Raw genomic sequence first — 14,556 nt, 5'->3', positions numbered from 1 at the left:
GTGGACATTATCCTCTAGGCAGTGGGAAATTACTGAAATATTATGTGATAGGGACTACAATAATCAGATTGGCACTTAGAAAACCAATCTGGCTCCACTGTGTTGAGAAGATTGAAGGAGGTTGAGCCTGGAGGCAGGAAAACCAGTCACAGTGAATCAGTCAAGAGCTGGTATAGCCCAAACCAAGATCAAAATGGCATGTCTCTGGTTTGGAGAAGGCTGGGTGTCTGCCTTATTGCCAGAGTTAGGCCTGGACCTTTTTTCCTCTCAGTTCTTGAGAAGCCACACTCTCGTGTCCCTAGATAGACCTGTCCCACTGGACTTGGCAACAAGAACAGGAAGTACAAGCTTCTTGTCACAAGCCCCTGCTTTGGTCCCAGGTTTTTCTTTGTTGATTCTCAGCAACATAGGTCAGCCGATCTCCAGCACCAAGACATCCCTTCTCTTATTCTCTGATTACCTGTAGTCTCATTCCTGGTCTCGTGAGCTCCTTCTATAGGTGTAAATTTCCATTTCAGTTGAATCCAAAGTACTTAGATGTCATGGTAATATAAAAGACACCTTTTCAGGGTCCCTGGATGGCTCAGTCAGTTAAGCTTCTGCCTTTGGCTTAGGCCACGATCCAGAAGGCCTGGGATCGAGCCCTGTGTCACCCTTTCTCCTATAATGCCCATTGAATACTCTCCAGTGACAAAGCTTAACATCTGGCCAGCTAGCACAGGAATAATATGTGCTTCTTTATTCATTTCTGTATATCTTACTAAACTTTTGTTGGGATTTTTTTTAAATAAAAGATTATCAGATTTCTGGTTAGGGCTACTCCTAAATATTTTAAATTTTGTAATTAATATTGCTGGTGGTAAAGTTTTGCTTTAGATATTCCCCCATTGTATTTTCTGTTTTATTGTCATTGGTATTTAGAAGATCATTAATTTTTTAAAGTCAGTTTTTACAACATTTCATATTCAAATTTCTAATTATCCTAGATCTTTAAGGCCAGCACTCATATCAATGAAAAAAGTAATTGTGTCTCCTATTTGTCTTCTTATGAATCTTTTAATACTGAGGTTGTTAAGAGAATGGCATTACTAAACTGTGGGGCAGGGTCCCAGCTCAGCTACTTACAAGGTGCTTGATGATCTGGACCAATGTACAAACTTGCTATCTCATCAGCTCCGACATTGGGGAATGATCCTTTCTGCTTCATAAAATTGTTATAGGGTTAAGGGAGATAATGGCTGTAATATTCTTCATTCTGAGTACGTAAATGTTCTCCTTAAATATGTAATAGGAAGTTGAATTAACCTTTTTTCTGGTACCTTTGTTTGTGGGCCCTAGCCCCAGAGCACAGTGCTAGAGCTGCCAGACAAGAGAACTTGCCCACAGAGTTTGCTATAAGGTTGTCTAAGTGATCATTTGAACTCCCATCTACCCTATTAAACAGAAGCCAGAAGTCTTTGGGAAATGGAATTTGTTACTATGACGGTGAGTCTAAGGTCTGCTGAGTAGAACTTGGATTTTCTCTTAACCTCTGTAAGTGGGGAGGGTATGCTTCATTCAAGTGAAAGAAGGACTTTGAAGAGATCATCTCAAAGATATTGTGTTGTAAGCTAGATAGGCAGATAGGACACTTATTGCCTTGCTAGAACCTTACTGAGGTAGCAGGAACTCAAGGGCCAATCTAGTGTACTAGAATGGAGTACAAGGATACAGTTCTTAGGAGGACTTAAAAATGTCCTCAGGACTTCGTGCCATACATGCGCATAAGCATGGACCGGTCTTGTGTTGTCCCTGGAGAATTGTGGAGGTGGATGAATCTCTCGAGTTTCTTGTGGTGGGAGATCAGGATATGCAGAGAATGTGGGGATTGAAGCTACCTGCATCTGGTGTCCCATATTGGTTTCCCACTGGCCTAGTGGATGTCTTAGAAAATAGTCACAACCATCTAAGGGGACCCCAACTAAGAGGACTGTCTAAGAAGGTCAGGCAAAGAAGCACAGTATTTAGAGGCTATGGCGTAGATTTGGATGGACAGGCACAGGGGGTGTCTAGAAGTCAGGCATTGACTGTACCACCCATGTCTGAGAAAACTACCCTACAGATGGCCTGGTGGGGAATCCAGGAGAGCTAGAATTTGGAGTTCTCACCTAAAGATGAAAGCCAGGAGAGAACTCTAAGCAGCTCCATGTAACTAAAACACTGGTTGTTTCTTCATTCTTTCCCCAACAACTCTCCTGCTCAGGCTTTGGAGGAATCTGAAGCAGCAGAATGAGTGGGATGAAGAGGTAAAAGGAAAAGAAGAAGGAAGGAAGTGGTTTGTTCTACCCTACTGTAGATTTTCAAAGCAGGAACACACCCTGGGTGGGAGCTGTGGGGGAGAATTTTGCACTGGAGAATGAAGTGTTTGACTGGATTGAGGTAGTTCATACAGGAAATTGAGTCTTAGTTACCAAAATGAGACTCTTCCTTAAAATGTAAGTGACTAGAGCTTAGCATAACCCCAGATATTCTCTAAAGATGGGGAAGATATATCCTACAAAATGTTTTAAAGCCAGTAGCTAAAGAAAAATAAATTTATCTCCTATTAAACCTCAAGAAATTAGGACCATGCGCTTAACCAGTCACACGTGTATTCACTCAAGTGCTGTGAATTCACTAAATGAAATCTTGGCAGAAGAACCAGTAATATATCACCAACAAGGATATTTGTATATCTGCTCAAGGAAATCCTTGAGTAATTAACAAAATGGTATATCAACGGATACATTCTATTTACTGATATTTCCATTTCAATCTTTTTTTGTTTGAAATGGTCATCCACATGTGATGGAAATGCTAGTAATCGGACTTCAGCAAGCAAACTTTCTATGAGACACTCTTGCTCAAAATCAAAATTAGTTGTCTGTGGATATAGAAGAAAACCTATTCTTGGAAGTAAAATGGCCACTTCTAAGATTGCGTGCCAGCGGGTTGAAAAAATTAACTTTTATTAAGTGAGTCTGTGATTGTCTTAAGGTACATAATACTTATTCTTTTCATTTAACCAGTTATTCTTCATCTACTATTCCTCCCTGAGTTTTAAATTTTGGAGATGCGGGCAGTTTCACTATGAATATGATATTTTAAAAAATCATTCAACCCTATAACAAAATGAACCTTAACACATTAGTTAAGGCAACACTGATACAACAAACAAATCCCAAAACGTAGGTGGCTTGTCAGAACACAGGTTTATTTCTAGCCCTTTGTGAATTCCCAGTGGGTGTTACTCACAGAGCTCTATTTCAGATGCCATTTCCGGGGCCCTGTTTGCTCTTATCTTGTGGCTCCTCAGTCTGTGAGGCATCAGCCACAGCTGTTGCCTCAGGGGACAAAGCATGGAGGATCATGCTAGGAAGTTTTTATGCTCCAGACCTGGCTTTCCTCAGTTCCACTCCAGTCCACTAGTCAGCATTTATTCACAAAGCCATGTACTGAGTGACTGCAAGGGTGTCTGAGAAATGTCATTTTGACTTGACCTCTGTTTAAGAAATGTCATTTTGACTTGACCTCTGCCCGTGTGGAAGAACAGAGAAGACTGGCCAACAGCTAGCCAATTTCTGCCATGCTTGGCACTTTCTATCTACATTCAAACTGTGCTTCCTGTAATCCTGCTTTTTATTTTATGAGCCTCGTTTTACTTTAAACTGGGGAATGATGGGGAGATTTGTTCTTTCTACTTGCAGGCCTTTGCATGTGCTATTCTTTTTGTTTTGAAATATCTTCCTGTGCAAACTTTGGTTTCAACTGCACTGTCACTTCTTCAAAGAGACCTTCTCTTGAAATTCCAAGTTGAGCAACTTTCCCACCCACTTGGATGCACCAACACACACCTGACTTTTCCTTCATCCTAAAGTACATATAAAGCATGTAGGACATGGGAAGTCCATGATAAATGCTAGCTCTTCCATTTACCTCAACCTGTGGACTGACATTTACTTCTGGCCAACTAAAAAGTGTGTGTGTATGTGTGTGTGTGTGTGTGTGTGTGTGTGTTTGGTTAAGTAAAAGTATTTTCTTACGAAAAGCTTTTTAGATAATACATGGAGAATGTATACATATTGAATTTTTATGGTTATTCCGGATGACTTTTCAAGTGAATTTATCTCTTAGGAATCTATTTCCTGGATGAAATATAATATGAGTATCGGCTGATTCATGTTTCCAGTGTTTTCTAGTACATTCTTAGTTTTTGTTTTGTTTTCCCTGCAGACTTATTGCCTTGGAAGTATTTGTGAGTCTTTATTAAGACAGAAAATTCTTTCTGGCTGTGTTTTTGTGGTAGAGATGGAGTGGGATTGGCAGAAGGCAAGCAACAGAGACTTCTGTGTTCCAGGAAAATAAGAACATGTGTTTCATGAGCTTATTTCTCTCCTATCAAATTCAAGCACTAGAAGGGATCTCAGCTGCTAGTCAGATCTTTCTTCAGATAAGGAAGAGTCAAGTTAATGCTGCCCCCCTTCTACACATGAGCTGACAGAAGCCCAGGGATCTAAATGACTTTCCCACTGTTACCAACCCAAACCTGTAAGTGTATGAGAATGGGTACACTTCAACAAAAGTTCTCTTTTAAGTACATTAAATACCTACATAAAATTAAAAATATCTTTCAAAGCAAAAAAATCCCCCAAACAAAGGACACCTTTCCATGTATCTATCCTACGCCCTCAAATATTTCATATAGAATTAGGCAAAACTTAGATTAGCTGTTCAAAAAATAAACTGTAGTCAGCCAAGAAATTGAAAGTCTCACTAAACTTATCAAAGTTCACTTTTTCTCCCAATCAAAGAACTTTGGGATGTCATATTTTTCTTCATCCAGTCTGGAAAGATGTGTCAAAATCTCAGTGTTTATACAGTTCAGCTCATTCTATGAATGGTTTGGGAATGAAAGCTCCTGGTGATAAAAGTTGCCCATGTTCTGAGTATACAGAACACTAGTGACATCTTTTAATTAGAGGACAAACTCAGAATAGCTACCCTCTGGTCCTTTGCATCACCAAAGCAATTTCCAAAGATGGAATTGTCTGCAGAAAAGTATAATGCAGTTAAATGTGTTCATGATACATCATGCAGAAATTAGAGTACAACAGAAATGCTTAATAATATAATTCCTTGGCTGTACCTCCCTTGGAAAATAAAGATTTAAGATGCTAGTGAGCTCCTTATTAATGGGATTGTAGAATAATAGGATTAATCAAATGCTCTAATATAATTTGTTTTCATCATAGATTTCAGTCCTTGAAGATAGATTACTGAATTAGTTACGATTGCAGCAATTAAGGTTTAAAAAAAGAAAAAGACCTTGGAAAAACCAACATGCCAAAGGCCCACCTTCTTAATCAACTGGAAAGGCATTGATTTAGTGCTGGAGAGAGGGTGTTTTGTTTTATTTTGTTTTGTTTTTTTTAAACTCTGTTCATAAACCCTCAGTGTCTGGGATTCTCTCTTTTCCTTTGTTCTATTTATTCAACATGTACTGAGCTACTGCTTATTACCAAGCACAGTGCCAAGTATTGATCAAAAGGAACTTGTCATGGTCCTTGTCCTTACAGACCTCACTCTCTTGCTTGCAAACATATAAGCAAATAATTACAGTAATGATGAGAACATTCTAATGTGAGATTTGGATGAGGAACCCCTGCCTACGGCCTCAGGAGGCTTCTCGGGAAAGACAGTTTTGTGTTGGCTCCTGAAGGACATTACTCACTGCTTAAGTTTAGCCAAATGCTTTTAATTTCTTATTCACTTCAATTAATTAGGACTTAGACTTTTCCTCACTGGTTCTATGTAAAATCCCTAAGATAAAGTGCTGACAAGACCCTGTACCGAGGTAGCATCAGTTCTTTCCCTGGCAAGATATTTAGATCCCAAGATCCCAACTCTTGGGCCCTCCTAACTTTATTTTCATTACCTTCATTACCTATTTAACTGATTATTAGATTCCTTTGCTTTTCTCTGCTTTCTGGAACATGTATTCTCCTGGTATGGGTTTATTTACCCACAGCCAACACTCATGCTCTTTGTGTATTTCTTAATTCATGCTTTCTACATGACTGATGATTTGGGTTTATTTTACTGTTAAAGTTTACCTAACCAAAATAACATTAATCAAAGTACCTTCTTCCATATTCTTTGTTGAGTTTCCTGGATCTATACCTGACTTAGTGTAGAGCTTCTTTACTGTATCTATATTCTTTAGTTTTATTTCATTTAACTTGTGTTGACATCATCTCTCCTTTTTAAAATTTTTTGCCCTACGGTTTTTTCCAGATTCAAGGAAATCCAAAGTTAGAAATGAAATGTAGTTTGGAAAATAAATGGACTGTTTCTCATAGGGTATGGGTTAACAATTCTGGTACTATTATACATATATACTGGAATTGAATAATTACGTAAATAGATGGTGGGTGGGAGAGCCAGGTTATTCACTTTTGAGTAAGAAATTATAGATAAGCAAAGGGAGGAGGCTAGACTAATTTGTGTGGTAATGGATTAGAACCATACATCTCACTATGAATTCATGTTTAGCTCAATATAGATACAGGTAGTTAAATATAGAAATATCTATATATATGGGTGTATACACAGTTTAGTACACAGACATATATTCTGTTGCTGTCATCTGAGAGGACCTAGAATCAACAACACCCCAGAAGCAATGAGCACACTTAGTGCCCAGATTTGGGTAATTAACACCATTTTTCAGTAAAAGGAACCCGGGCTCCTTGGAGAAATAGTTGATTCTAGGACTGAGACAGAACATACACAAGATGAGTTTGAAAGTAAGGAAATGCTAAATTAAAAACACCAACCCCAAAACCTACAGTGATGTCAAAGGGACACAGAAACCAACTGAGTTAATTTCCAATGGCCAAAGCTGGAATTAATTGGAGCAGAAAAATAAGGTGGTAGTTTATTACAAGCCCAAATATAAAATAAATATCCATGATTTCATGCTCAAATAAATAAATGAATAAATAAATTAATGAGGGATAACAGGAAAATCTACACGTGGAAAATTCCACATTATTTTTGTAGATACTTTGCTGTCACAGAGATGGACCATAACTTCCTATTCCTTAAGTTTGGGCTGATTATAGTGACTTCTTTCTAGAGAGCATAGTATAGAAAAGGGGAAAAAAATAGAATAAGTTTACACTGAAGAAGCCTGCCAGACACTCCCTTAGCCAGGTGATCAAGGTTATCATCAATAGTGATAGGTCATGTTGACACAGTATGCATCCTTGATATGATATGATGAGAGTGGCACTTTACCTCTGTGGTCTTCCTTCAGAGGAAAATATATAACCCTGGTCTAATCATGAGAAAAATGCATGACAAATACCAGCTGAGAGACATTGTACAAAATACCTGACCAGTGCTCTCAAAATAGACTAGGTGTCAGAAACAAGGAAAGTCTAAGAAACTGTCAGAGCCAAGAGGAGCCTAAGCAGACATGACAACCAAATGTAATTTGCTATCCTCAGTGGGATCCTGGCACCAAAAAGAACTCTAGAGAAAAAGTAAAGAAATCTGAATAAAGTATGGACTTTAGTTAATAAATATGTATCAATATTGTAACAAATGTGCCAAGGTAGTATGAGGTGTTAATAACTGGGGAACTGGGTAGAACAAACTCTCTGTACTAGCTTCAAGATTTATTTATGTAAATATAAAGCTGTTCTAAATTTTTATTTATTTTTTTAAAGATTTTTATTTATTCATTTGACAAAGAGAGAGAGCACAAGCAGGGGGAGCTACAGCCAGAGGGAGAGAGAAAAGCAGGCTTCCTGCTGAGCAGGGAGCCCAATGTGCGGCTTGATCCCAGGACCCTGGGATCACGACCTGAGCCAAAGGCAGACGCTTAACTGACTGAGCGACCCACGTGCCCCTGTTCTAAATTTTTTCAAAAGCTGTATTTGAAAATTAGAAAATGGTCTAGTGATAGGAAACGACATAATGGTAGGAGAGCCAAGTCTGGGGAGAATATTTAGAATGATGCAATTGAGAAGAATTGTCCCAAGTAGTTTTTAAAAAGAAAAAAAAAAAAGCCTTTTTAATTTTCTCTTAATACTTTTTAGTATTTAGTCAACAAACTAGGTAGAACTAGAATTACACAAACTACAAACATGAGTGGAACTCACAGTTTCACTGATAGTTCTTGAGCTGAGTCCTTCTATTCATTTCCTTTGATCTTGGGGGTAGGGAGATAAAACTCTCAAACCACCTAAAATACATTACTTATTTCTTATCTCCTATGTTCAGAGCATCTCTCAATTTATAAATTCTGATTTTATCTTGGAATTTGCTTTTGAGTTTTGGAATTATTAAATCTGTGCCCTAATCCAAGCCCAAAGCATAACTTCTAAGCCCCTACACCACCCGCAGCTCCCAACTGCAGCACTGCGAGAGGAAGTGAGTAATTCACTGTAAAAAAGAGGAGATGCGCATCGGGTCATTGCCCTGCCATACTGTCCAGCAGATTCTTTGTACCAATCAAAAAGTACCAGAGCTAATAAAAAATAAAAGAGTAAGTAGATGCAGCTCATTTTTGTGTCTCCGTGTTTCCAGGAAGCTGCCCTAAATTGACCAGGTGTGTGAAGCCTATATGTGGGGAAAATAGAGAGAAATAGAGAGGTTGATCTTCCTGGAATTCTTTTTATGAGTTTCCTTCCTACACCACCAGGCAAAAATAATAATAAGGTGAAAACCAAATTCCAGGCCGAAGTGTAAGGCAGCAGAGAACGTTTTCCAAGGTGGACTTTTCTCCAAACCAGTGACTGGGAACAGGCCTAAGCCAGACTGTCCTATTTGCTCTGTATCACTCACGGGTTAAGTGGCAATTACAGGACCACCATCACTGTGTGTCTTGGATACTGGGGATTTCATGAATAAGCAAGACTCCACAATTTCTTTCAGAGGTGAAAGGTCGATGGGAAGTGTGACAAACATTACAAATATCATGATTCACTGTTCAATTGCATACCCAGGACCATAAACGTTGCAGACAAGGAGCCTGTGATTCTGCTGGGGCTGGGGGAGGGGGTTTCACAGAGGATGGGATGTAAAGAGACTAAAAGTATGAATAACAGTTTCAAGTCCATGAAAGTAGGAAGGGCATTCTTGGTTGAGGTTGACAGAATATGCCAAAATCTTTTTGTTTTTTTTTAAGGTTTTATTTATTTATTTATTTGACAGAAAGAGAGAGAGATAGCGAGCACAAGCAGGGGGAGAAGCAGGTAGAGGCGAGGGAGAAGCAGACTCCCCACGGAGCAGGGACCCTGACTTGGGGCTCAATCCCAGGACCTTGAGCTCATGGTCTGAGCCGAAGGCAGATGGGTAACCGACTGAGCCACCCAGGTGCCCCACAATATGCCAAACTCTAAAGTTGAGAAATGATTCAAGGAACTGGAGTTGGATTAGGGTAGTTGTGACTTGGAATTTCCAGTTGCAGAGTGTCTGAGTATATGGTCTATGCATGACAGGGCATATGTGGAAGTGGGAGTAGGATGGACTGGCTGATGAACTTAGATAGGTAAGAGTCAAATTATAAATAGCGTTCTAGACCTTACTAAGTATTATGGACATTAGGCAGTGAGGAGTAATGGAGTGGTTGTAAATGAAGTAAGTGTTAGCATTTAATAATTTTAAAAAGCACAGTGATATAATTATGTTCTTTGCTAACACTTATTTGCAGTGCCACAAAACTTAATGTTGCAGTATTTATCTATAATGTTTAAAAGTAACTGCTGATAGGGGTGTTTGCTAACTGTAAAGATTTTATAGCTGAGAACTGTCTCCTTGCTAATTAACGTGTGAAAAGACAGCTACAAATGCTCTTTAATTTTTCTATGCCCTCCAGTGAATGTTTGATAATATCACCAGACGGGAGCAAAGAAAATCATATCTTGAAGATCTTGCAGATTGCCAACCAGTAGAGTCTCTCTCTGGGCCTTGTTATTTATTTAATCAACAAACAGTTATTAAATACCTACTATGTATTAGACCCTATGGCAGGAACCGTTTATGAGGAGATGATTAAGAAGAATTTCTGAGCTCAAGCAGCTTGCAGGCTGGTGGGGGAGCCAGATGAGTGAATCGAGAAGCAAGATCAAATTATTAATGTTGTAGGAGGATAGGTTATGGAAGGGACCATGGGAGGATGGAGAAGAAAGTGGTCACTTTGACCTTGTATGTGCCAGGATTGGGCTGGGAAAGACCTTTCAGAGGAAAGGGACTTTGGGTTGAGTTCATGTTCACAAGGTAGACAGGGGAGGTCATATCTGTAGGGGCTGTGGTATGTTCAGTATGGAGGTGGGGAATGCTTTAATGAGTTCAGGAACTCTACAAAACTGCTGAGTTCAGTTGTATAGCTTGTGTGAGGTAATTGGGGGCACAACTCACCTCGAAGACTTTAAGAATGCCACCTCTCCCCTGATGCACACACCAGTGAAGCTGCACAGTGTACAACCTATACAACTTTATAGGGCAGTCCTGCAAATCAATTTAATGTAAGCACATTATGCATTTAGTTATATAATTAGCTCTAAAATGGGAATAACAGTGCCTAGGCTCATAAATTGGAGTGAGGATTGAATAAATCAATATATATGTATATAACCATTATTAAAATGTCATATACATCAGTATTATTACTAAGACCCATATGGAACTTTAAACATTTTATATCATCAAATGCAACCATTTTTAAATAAATGGCTTCTAGGTTTAGGCTTTATCCACCCTGATATTATAAATTTATTCTCCTATATTTATAACAATATTTTTATCTAACCTATCTGAGATGTATGCATAAATAGGTAGGTACATGGAAAAAGTGAGGTGAAGATCTATTATATACATGAGCCAAAGATGGTCCTTATATATTGGCCCTAAGTTGTTTACTTTTTCATAGCAGCCTGGGACCCATTAGCTCAAAAGCCCACCAGTGCCAAACTCAAATTGTTACACATCCAGTTGTTTTATTTATTTATTTTAATTCAATTAGCAAACGTATAGTACATCATTAGTTTTTGATATAATGTTCAATGATTTATTAGTTGCGTATAACACCCAGTGCTCATCACATCATGTCCAGTTGTTTTAAACATAGCCCCATTAAGCAAATCTTTAGCCAGCTAGAGTATGCCTGCTTTGCATTCCTCACAAAGCTGCATCCACCTGTTAGACATAGAAAAGATGCTCTCTGGGGATATAAAAAACCACCGAACCCATCCTGCACTTCAGAAAACTGAGACCCCCAGTGTTGCTGCATAAATTCACTTAGATGGGTAAGCCCCTTTCTTTCCCCCTCTCCTCCTGGATTTCCCTCGGCCTCCTTCCCATTTTCAGTAGTGGTCCTGAAAGGTCTCCTGCTATAAGCGACTTCCTCTTTCCTGCAGCGGACCTATCAGAGCTGCCCCAAGTAAAACCACTGTGACTCATTGTTACCACTGCCTCTTCTGTCCTATCTTTTTTACCGATTTGCCTTGAATCCCTTGAACTCACCACAAAGACCTGATATTTGAAAATTTTATTTGAGTAGCCAGCTTTTCCTGTGACATTTATTGAATAGTTTATACTTCCTACAGAAATTTGGATTTTCCAAATACCCACTGTTCTACTGCAGAACTTTCTAGCCTGTTCCAATGATCAGGCTTTCTACATATGTATCAGTACCCCACTACTAGAAATATCGTTGGTATCTGGTCGTACAGGTTTCCTCTCATTATTTTGTTTAATTTCTTTTGCTTTTCCCCTACATTTATTCTATCATCTATCTATCTATCTATCTATCTATCTATCTATCTATCTATCTATCTATCATCTATCTATTCTATTTATTCCATCTAGCTATCTATTCTAGCCTTATATTTAAACGAGCCAGCCAGATCCCTTGAGATTTTGTTTGGGACTGTGAAATATTTATAAATTACTTAATGGGGAGGTAACTCAAACCTCTAACGATCTTGAATGTCCCCAACTAGGAATATTTTATGTCTTTTCATTTATTTAGGTCTTCTTTTTTCTGTTCTCCATTTATGCTGTATAGTTTTCTACATATGGGTTCCTTAATACTTTTAATTAGGCTTATTCCTATATGTTTTATATGTTTTATTATTATTGTAAAGAGATCTTCTTATATATTCCCTATTTGATGATTGCTGAGGTATACAAAGTTATAGCTTTTTGAATAATTGTTTTGTATCTTACCACTTTATTTAACTTTCTCATTAGTTCCAAGTTTTTCATTTGCTTGAACTGATGTGAGCAAGTATTCTAGTCACTTTAGAGGGACTTACTGCTTCTAGTGAGTCACTGTTATAAAATGTGATATTTTGATAAGGTTCTTTTAATTATCCTTCATCAAGTTGAAGACAATGCCTTAAGTCATAACCCAACTGAGATTTTTTTTCTATTTCATTTAGGGTTTTGTATTTATTGACAAAAGATTTGAATTTATATTTGTTGTTGTTTTAACTACTCCTGTCTGGGTTTTTTGGTATTTTTTGATTGATTGATTTATGGTATCCGAATTAGGCTTAGTTTGTACAATTGAATGAATTGAGAAGTTGCTCATCTCTCTATTGGTTAACTTAGGAAATAGCTGATTTTTGAAAATCGATTTCACTTTCCTATAAAACCATTTACTGAAGTGCTTTTTTAGGTTGCAATAGGATGGGAATATGTGACCATATACTTTTAAAATTTCTTAGGTGGTTCTTAGCTTAGGTTTTCAAAAGTTTTGTGTCAATTTTATTATATTTTCCTCTAAAACTATTCCATTCATCTACCTTTTCAAGTTGAACCATTTAAATTTGTAAATTATTGTACAATTTGAAAAATCTCTCTGGGTCCAAGTTCTGTATGCTTTCTTATTTCTAATATTACTTATCTGGGTTTCTGTTTTGTTTTGTTATTGACAATTTTATTTTATTTTATTTTATTTATTTATTTATTTATTTATTTTTAAAGATTTTATTTATTTCTTTGACGAGAGAGACACAGCAAGAGAGGGAACACAAGCAGGGGGAGTGGGAGAGGGAGAAGCAGGCTTCCCGCTGAGCAGGGAGCCCGATGTGGGGCTCGATCCCAGGACCCTGGGATCATGACCGGAGCCGAAGGCAGACGCTTAATGACTGAGCCACCCAGGCGCCCCTGTTATTGACAATTTTAAATACCTAGCTTGTTAAATTATTCAACTTTCCTGATTTTGTTTTATTTTCTATTTTATTATTTTTTCATGCTTTTCTTATATTTTCCTTATTTTGTAAATATTTTCTCTATATTATTAGCTTGAATACTTAATTTTCAATTTTATTATTCTATGACTATATATGGAACCATATCTTTCACTGCAAATGAATCATTTTATTCATTGCCCCAAAATAATGCTTTAATTTTATATTTTTATTTTGTATGATAATCATGCTGAGGTTACATATATTTGTACATGAACATATATATATATATGTATATATGTATGTATATGTTTTGCATATGCGTGTTTCAAAGACTAACCTTATACTTGCAAACTCTTCCAAGGTTCTTCTCCCCCTAAATCCTAAAGTTTTTACAGTCAACCAGACTATCCACATGCAACCATATGTCCCCTTTAATGTGCACTACTGATTCCATATGCGTCTTGCTTTTTGAGAACAGGAAGCATGTCGACACATCTGCCATCCCACAGAGTTAAGCACATGGCCAGTGCTTAGCAAATTGTTTTTAATTTACCATCATTATCTACTATGTTCTGCCATATGAGCCTTATCTCATATGTTTTTCTCCTATTTTACTTCATCTTTTGTTCTCCCAGGGCAACAGCAGGATAGACTGGGGGTAATGTAAAGAGCAAGCATTTGGTAAGAGTTGAGTGTCTTCTGGCTGACTTGTGCCCTGCAGATCTTGGGCTTGTCTACATTTCTGTTCCTTCTAAATCACAGAAGCTTGTGGAAAGACTCAGGTCTAGTTCAAAGGGAAGTGCTAAGAGGCCTAAGAGATCATCTACTGCATGATGTAATTGGCATATTGGTGTCATTATGTATCTGTGGAAATAATGAGGCAATCGGTGGACCCTCTACCTTCCATTTTAAAATTAGAGAGCTGAGTGAGATAAGTGGAAATGTTGAAACCTGAACTCAAGTTACCTAGCTCTGAAATCCAATTCTCTTCTCTCTATATGATATTGCCATTCAGGTAATCTAATTCTGCTGAACCTACTAAAGGTTCGTCTTCAGGAATGTCTCAGGGATTCACAGTGAATCTATAAACGCTGTGATCAAACTAGAGAAATCAGAAGCCTCTCCTGAAAGCCACAATGCTTATCATTATTGCTTTCCCTGTCTTGCTTTATCTTGGACATTCCTATCCTCTGAGAGAAAATGAGAGATCACCAGAATCATGGCTATGCCCCTGCCTCCAGGGGAAAGCAGCGTCATTGGGGCCAAAATGACTGTGGCATTTGGAATCTGAATGGTAGCCATTTGGGGGGTAACCTGATCTTTTTCTCCT

At 38.0% G+C, this 14,556-nt stretch overlaps 1 protein-coding gene across 1 annotated transcript in view; it reads left to right on the top strand.

The window, feature by feature from the left end:
• Positions 1-14,556, top strand: part of KCNIP4 (potassium voltage-gated channel interacting protein 4) — a 1,124,788-nt gene that overhangs the window by 433,267 nt on the left and 676,965 nt on the right. The gene's annotated exons all lie outside the window — the stretch shown is intronic.

Source organism: Mirounga angustirostris, unplaced genomic scaffold (genome assembly GCF_029215605.1).
Source record: "Mirounga angustirostris isolate CCGP_5_RB_7025 unplaced genomic scaffold, mMirAng1.0.hap1 SCAF_2, whole genome shotgun sequence".
NCBI classification, from domain to species: Eukaryota; Metazoa; Chordata; class Mammalia; order Carnivora; family Phocidae; genus Mirounga; species Mirounga angustirostris.
Note: the sequence above shows the minus strand (reverse complement) of the source record. Positions and strands in the feature narration are given on the sequence as shown.